The sequence below is a fragment of the Camellia sinensis genome, chromosome 3, assembly GCF_055761805.1.
Source record: "Camellia sinensis isolate YWXY chromosome 3, ASM5576180v1, whole genome shotgun sequence".
Lineage (NCBI taxonomy): Eukaryota > Viridiplantae > Streptophyta > Magnoliopsida > Ericales > Theaceae > Camellia > Camellia sinensis.
In genome coordinates this window covers 79,348,073-79,355,531 of record NC_138963.1, presented here as the reverse complement: position 1 = coordinate 79,355,531, position 7,459 = coordinate 79,348,073, and positions in this window count along the sequence as shown.

The following is a 7,459-nucleotide window of genomic DNA, read 5'->3' as shown; positions in this document are numbered from 1 at the left end:
AGAGGCTTCAAAATATCCTAAAGGGACCTCAAGTATCCTCCATACACGTGTATGGAGGACGCACCAAATGGCCTCCAGCTGGCACAACTGGATTACACTCAGAGAGAGCAAAAGCAAGAAGCAGGCCGGCCAGTTCAAGTGGCTGGCCGGCCACACCCCCTGGTCGGCCGACCAGGGGTCAAAAAGGCCAACAACAATTTCTGGCCGGCCTACCCAAAAAGGTGGCCTCCCAGATGAGCACAACACAGCTGTGTAATGAAAAACCAGAAAATGTGAATCAGGAGAGAGAAAAGCTAGCTTTTAAGCAAGGTTCAAAAGGGTCAAGATGAATTTCTGGCCGGCCTACCCATATTGGTGGCCTCCCAGATGAGCACAACACAATGGTGGTATGAAAAGCCAGAAAATGTGGCTCAAAAGTGGAAAAAACCAGTTTTCTGTCAGAAAAACCGATTTTTGGAGAGAGAAAATGAGAAAATTGGTTTTTCATGGGAAAAGGTGGCCTCTCACCATCCTACCACCTTCCTAACAATGAAAATAGGGTCCCTACCAAAAATGGACCAAGATGGATGTAAAACGAAGGTTCGGGGGCCAAAACGCGCGGTTCGGGGCCCCGAAAATAGGCTGTTAGGCACCGGAAGTGGCGTGTGACCACGAAGGTGGTCTCCTGGGCCACAGTGTCCCTCTAAAGGGAGGAAATAAGATGTGTGCCAAAAACCAGAGCAATCGGAGGTAGTTAAGCGGTCCCGAACCGAGGCACACGGTCGACGACTCCGAAAATCGGAAACTGGTCTCCAAATGGGAAAAATGGCCTACGACCACGAAACGTAGCCTACGGCCACTGAGAGATGATCTAAAAGACCTCTCCCTCCCTTTGAGAAAAGAAAACAGGACCTAGTTTGCAAACCGAGGCAAAGCACAAAAGAGCTCCGAAGTCTGGAGGCAAGGCTCGCAACCGAGACTCTGAAACCTCAGAACGAGCACAACATGCAACATCACCGAGCACTTAATTGGTGACGTCTGAGTCTTAAGGTCGGTCAAAAATGGGGTTTCTACAGTTGCCCCTCTTTGACAGAACTCGGAAGTCACACGTGACGGGAGTGAATGTCAAAGCCCAGAGACAACCCATTTTTGACAAGGTCGAAGACTTGGACAAACAAACAAAGTACAGACAAATAAATGGTTGCGCCCGCAGGCTGCCTACGTATCCCTTTGCAAGGAATCAAACCAGCGTAGTTCAAGGGCAGGGTGCAAAATGATATGCAGAAAGATTTTGATAATTGGACTTATACGCTAAGCGAAGCCGGTATGAAAATTCAGGATTTATGCGATGCACTGTAATGACTAAAATGCAATATGATAGCTAGGAAAAGGGAGGTACCTTACAGGGGCAATTGGCAATGACTTACCTCGGCAATGTCCTACCTCATGCTGATGTGGGAATCTTCCTCTTCTTCTCAGTTGAACTACAGGTACTACTTTTCTCCCTGACTATGGTCGCAGCTTGCCCTATTCTCCAACAGGGTGACAGACTAGGTTGATTCGGTATCCAGAATTGAGGCGCATACATATGCTATCTCAATCTATGGGGCCGCCATACAGATTTTAAGCCAAGGATATACCCCTGGGTATTTAAACCAGACTTTAGTCTCGGAAATCCCGAACCTTTGCATTCTAGGCAAGAGCCATTCGAACTCTAGTTTCCACCGTCTCAGTTGGTCTGCTAGGAACTCACCGCAAACACAGGCAGGTGGCTATACCAGGCCATTGGAAGTCGTTCGGGCACGACAAACACCAAAGGAATTACACCTTTAGAGGATTTAAGGTCTCCTAGACCAAGGAGTGCACAAGATAGTGCGAATGATGTAAAAATACAATGTGCACAAGACAGTGCGATGCAGAGTGAATGCACAAAACAGTGCTAAGAAGATGCACAAAATAGTGCGATGCTAAAGGCGTACAAAACAGTACGAGCATCGTGAATGCACAAAACAGTGCGATACTGATAAGGTGCGCAAGATAGCGCGATGCAATGCATTAACAAGTGCAGGTAAGGTGCTCAAGATAGCGCGATGCAATACACTAACAAGTGCAGATAAGGTGCGCAAGACAGTGTAACGCAATGCACTGACAAATGTTACAAGCATTTTCTATGCAAGATGAGAGAGAGCATGTAATGAAATGCACAAGATAGTGCGATGCTAAAGGGAGCGCGAGTGTAAATTGCACAAAACAGTGCGATGCGCAAGAAAGCGCGAGTGATAAACTGCACAAAATAGTGCGATACGCAAGAAAGCGCGAGTGATTTGAAATGCACAAGACAGTGCGATACGCTAAACAGCGCGATTGATTTGAAATACACAAGAAAGTGTAATACACTAAACAGCGTGATTGATTTTGAAATGCACAAGACAGTGCGATACGCTAAACAGCGCGATTGATTTGAAATGCACAAGAAAGTGCGATACGCTAAACAGCGCGATTGATTTTGAAATGCACATGACAGTGCGATACGCTAAACAACGCGAGTGATTTAAATGCACAAGACAGTGCGATACGCTAAACAGCGCGATTGATATGCAATGCACAAAATAGTGCGAGTAAGATACAACCACAAGATGCACAAGACAGTGCTAGTGAGATACAAAGTGTAAGTGCACAAGACAGTGCGAGTGAATGCATGTTCTATGCAAATGAGGTGCATTTTCTATGCAAGTATGGAAGAGTGCATTTTCTATGAAAAAGATACGAGCATTTTCTCTGCAAGAAACAGGAGCATATTCTATGCAATATTGAAAGCAAGCATATTCTATGCGGAATCGAAAGCAAGCATATTCTATGCATGAATCATAATGATGCGTGACACGCATGCAACAACAGTGTATATGAAAGTTCACATTCCATGCAATAGAGGAGTATCAAATATGTACTCTGGTGCCTCTGATCTGCCTCTTAGAGGACTTCGCAACACACTCAGCTGAAAAAGGGCACACCCTGTTCATATTGGCGAGAGATAACATCTGCATGTGAAACCCTCGAGTGCTGCTTGGACTGCCATTCTGACTTGAAGCAGACTTACACTTAGGGTCGAGATACACTCATACTCCAGAGAAACGGCGAGGCCTGAGAAAGTGTGCCTGGAATGCAGTCTCAGAATTTGCTAAAGCTGAAACATGCTAAGATGCTCCAAATTTTCCCTCTTTTCTTTTGCTTTGCAGTCCGAAACCTAAATAGCTTCAGATAGGTCCTCGTTCTACTGTTCTCACATGACCTGGGTTGAACCTTGCAGTTTTAAGAAAAAACAAATTCTTGTTTTGCACAAATGTGGAGAATGGCACAACACTCCGAGCACAAAACGATTTGATTGAAATTGAGAAATAAGTTCTCGATCGGGTATTGAGCCTACAACTGACCACAGCCAAAATGACTCAACAATAGAAAACAAAGGTAGAACAACCTAAACATAACTCAATAAAGGAAAAACAAGGTAAAATGACCTAAACATCTATTGACACTCAAACGACTCAAAACAAGAATCGAGACAAACAAAACGCACAAACACAACACTCAGCTGTGTTACAAAGGCAAGAGACCTCTCGGTGCACAAGGAGCCAGTTTCTTCAGGTATTGTTTCCCACCCTTTCTTATTTGTGATTCTCACATCACTCGGCCCTCAGGCTCGGTTTTTCTCACAAAATCCTTTTCCTCACTTTTTCTCACAGCGCACATCTCTCTATTCTTTAATCTCATCATTTTTTTTTCATCCCTCCCCTGGGTGGTTGATGGATAAACAAGAAGTTGCGGGCTCTTGCCTCTAGCATTCTGCTAGATTCTCTTTCTTCTGCGCACAGCTAGTGAATTCCTCCCACAGAGGAATTGCGCTACAGCTGGGTGTGTATCAAATCTGCAGCTGACATCGGTTGACGATGCTCTGCTGGGGAATTTGGGCGTGATCAGATCTGTCCAGATGAGGGAGTGGAATATCTTGCCCAATTCCAGTTCGTGCTTCGCGCTTGGCTTGATACCTCGTTGCTTGGAGGATGTGAGAGCTTTCTGCCCTTTTGCGGTTAGCTTTAGTGGTGCCTTTTTTCCAGCAAGTATGGTGCCTTCCTTGGCAAGCATGTTAACAATGGGGAAAAAACAGAACACCAAACTCAACTGTGCCCCTAGTTCATTATTTTGACCATTTTTTGTTTTGGCTTTCTACTGAAACAATTTTAACCAAAATGAAAGTTAGATTAACATGCTTGTTCGATTTTGATTTGAAATCATGCAAGTCAGGTTATGAGCACTGAAAATTTTCCTTTTTTGGTTCCAAGAAAAAGGTCCAGTTTTAGAAAAAGATGGAATAATTTTTGAGAAAATTAGTCAACCTCAGTAAAAAATTTCAAAAAACTGTTTTTGCAAATGGTCACTGCTCAACAAGCACGGAACCTACTCTTGAGATGCACAACCTCAGATCCATAACAATGGCAAACTGCTCCTCATCTGAAGGACACTGCATGGCAACGGAAAGTTGCCTCTTGTTTGAATAGCACCGCAACACATTGTATGGCAACAGAAAGTTGCCCCTTGTTTGAATGGCACCGCAGCGCATTGTAGTCAATCTTCAGAGCGACGAACACAACCAGACTCTCGGATACAGAAGATGATCAGAACCATCACATGGACATAGTCGAATTTGAAGTGTTTTGCGGCTGGACTTCGGAATGAAGTTGCCTACGTATCCCAAAGATGGGAATCAAGCCTTACGTAGTTCGGGCTTAAGGTACACTCGGGTATTAACCTCTCCTTTTGTGCTCTAACTTTTGCCAAGGCCGCCCTTCCGGGTTTTCAACCTTGCGAGCTCTGTTTTTCTTTTCTTTCCAATTTTTTTATTTCTTTTCTTTTCTTTTCTTTTTTTCAATTCAATTTTTTCTTCATTTTTTGCATTTTCTTCATTTTTTTTGTTCTTTTCCTTCTTTTCTTGCTCTAATTTTTGCTTGGGTCGCCCTTCCGGGTTTTCGGCCCAGCAAGCCTCTCAAGGGTAAAAGTGTAGTTTTTGTCCATATGGAATGGTTTGAGATCTTGAAGCCATCTGAATCCAGGAGAATGGCCGTTGTTCGCTGATGATGTAGGAGTCCATCCAATGGGGGGCTGAATTTGCCTCTAGTGTTGTGGATAGGAACTTGGTTGTCCTTCACCAATACTTTCTTCTTTTCTCCCTTCTAGGATTTGGCATTCTCGCTGATCTTCATCTTTGACTCTTCGAGCACATTTGAAATTCTTTTGCCCCTAGTTCGAGGGGTGCTCCTGATCTAGCTTCGCAAGCTTCTTGATCTGACTTTGTCGCCGCTACTTCACGGGCTGCTTTTGATCCGGCCACACAGGCCTTACATTATAGTTGACTGTTGAACATTCTGAATCCAAGTTCAAGTTTTGAAATCAAGAGGGGTGGAGTCTCGAGGCTGAGAGCGATCCTAGGCTGCACAATCTCAAGAGATATTCCACACAGGTCTTCGCAGGACCGCGCAAAACATTTTTTTGAAATCTTTTAAGAAAGCGACCAGTCGCTCGTGCTGAAGACAGTGTAGAACCAATCTGGATCAAGCCAGGATCCTTCCCAGTACTCACACTAACAAGCATGATTTCATTCATTATAGGCTTAGCATGCCTCTCTTTCTCTCAATTGATCAATTTTTTGCAAAACCCGAGGAATTCCTTCCTTTTCGTTTTCACCGCAATGTTCAAAAAAAGTTTTGAAAAACTTAGGTCAATGCAATAATTTCAAGGCACAAGAGAGCAGGTGAAATGCACTGCCGTTTCATTCAAATCCCGGCACAACTAGCACACGGCAGAAGCAAACATAAGAGTGCGAAAATCACTACTATTTCAATCAGAATCTATTGGCACAACTGGCTCCAAGGCAGAAACAGACTCAAAAGAAAACGAAAAGACAAACACAAAACAAGCAAGTGATGTCCGAGGTAACACCCCCGAAATCACCCGACTCCAACAAAACAGGACTGACTCGATACAACAAGACAGACCTAAAACAAAAAGACTGACTCTATACAAAACAACCAGACTGACTCAATACCCAAGTCAGAAAGCACAAAAACTGGTGTTTGCATATTGCTCAAAACAGTGCATGCCATTCCCATGTCTGGAGTTAATCGAGCGCCACCCGTAGCTGGTTCATCCCCCGATCACTTCACATTATCTCCCAAGTTCACCGATCCAATGCCGATAGACTTTGCTGAGCTCGGCGGGAGGATGACCCTGTTGTCAAACAGATCCTGTACTTCGTGGCGAAGATGAAGCAGTTGTCGGTAGTATGGCCAGTTTATTGATGGTACGCGCAGTACTGGGTAGCATCATGTGTAGCCGGAAGAGGGTTCGGGAGAGGCCGAGGCCCAAGGGGTTTGAGATGGCCTTGTCCAACAAGGATTTGGAGAGCTTTGGACAAAGGCATTTAGAGAGCATGGAAGACCCTCCGACCTCAGGGTTGGTACTTCAAGGTTTGTGGATTTTTGTTGGGAGCACCAGAAAAGAGATTGGCAGGTGCTGGCCTGGCTTGCTGATCTCTTCCGAGTGGAGGATTAGAGCTAACAGGATTGTCTCTGGTATGACGGCCCTTCTTCTGATTTTCCCTTTGATTCAGACTGCCCCCAACTTGAGTAACGAAAGTATCATCCACAGCCTTTGCGACAACTACAATCACTTGCTGTTTGTTCAGTCCTTCGCCTCAACAGCCCACATGAGGTGTTCATGGGGATCAATGTCTACCCCTACCTTGTTCTTACCACTGGCCTCCACTTTATCAAAGGATCGGGTCGCTATATCTGAGCGGAGCCCAGTTGTTGTCGACACGCCAACACCTAGATCTGAGATGGCTTCAGGTTGGCCCTTTTCAGTTGCAGCTTGCTACAAGATTAAGGAGCCTTTTGGATTGAAACTTCTAGCCTGTGATGTGGTCGATGATGGAGCCAAAATTCCAAAGGCTAAGTCTGCCACAGTTCTCTGAAGATCTTCGATCATTCTCATCAACTCAAAAGTGGTGGGCTCACAGGTTTGAGATGATTGGGGTTCAGATGCTCCCATCATGCATAAGTCCATGCTTTCTGGGATAAACACCTCAGGCTTGGGTAGATGGACTGGGGTGATGTATATGCTAGGGTCGTAAGGGACGACCAGTGTATGGATTTGATTGAGATGTGGATGAGGTACTTGGTCATTGGGGTCTAAAGGTGGAGCTATTGTCCGGTTGTCGATGAGATTTTGGACCTCATGACGAAGGCGGTAGTAACGGTCGGTGCCATGACCGTGCTGTTGATGGTACACACAGTACTTGGAGGGGTTATGTCTGGCTGGGAGTGGGTCAGGCAGAGGTTGAGGATCGAGGGGTTTGAGATACCCTCTTTCCATCAAGACTTTTAGTGCGCTAGTCAGGCTCATATAGAGAGGGGTGAAAGTTTTGCCC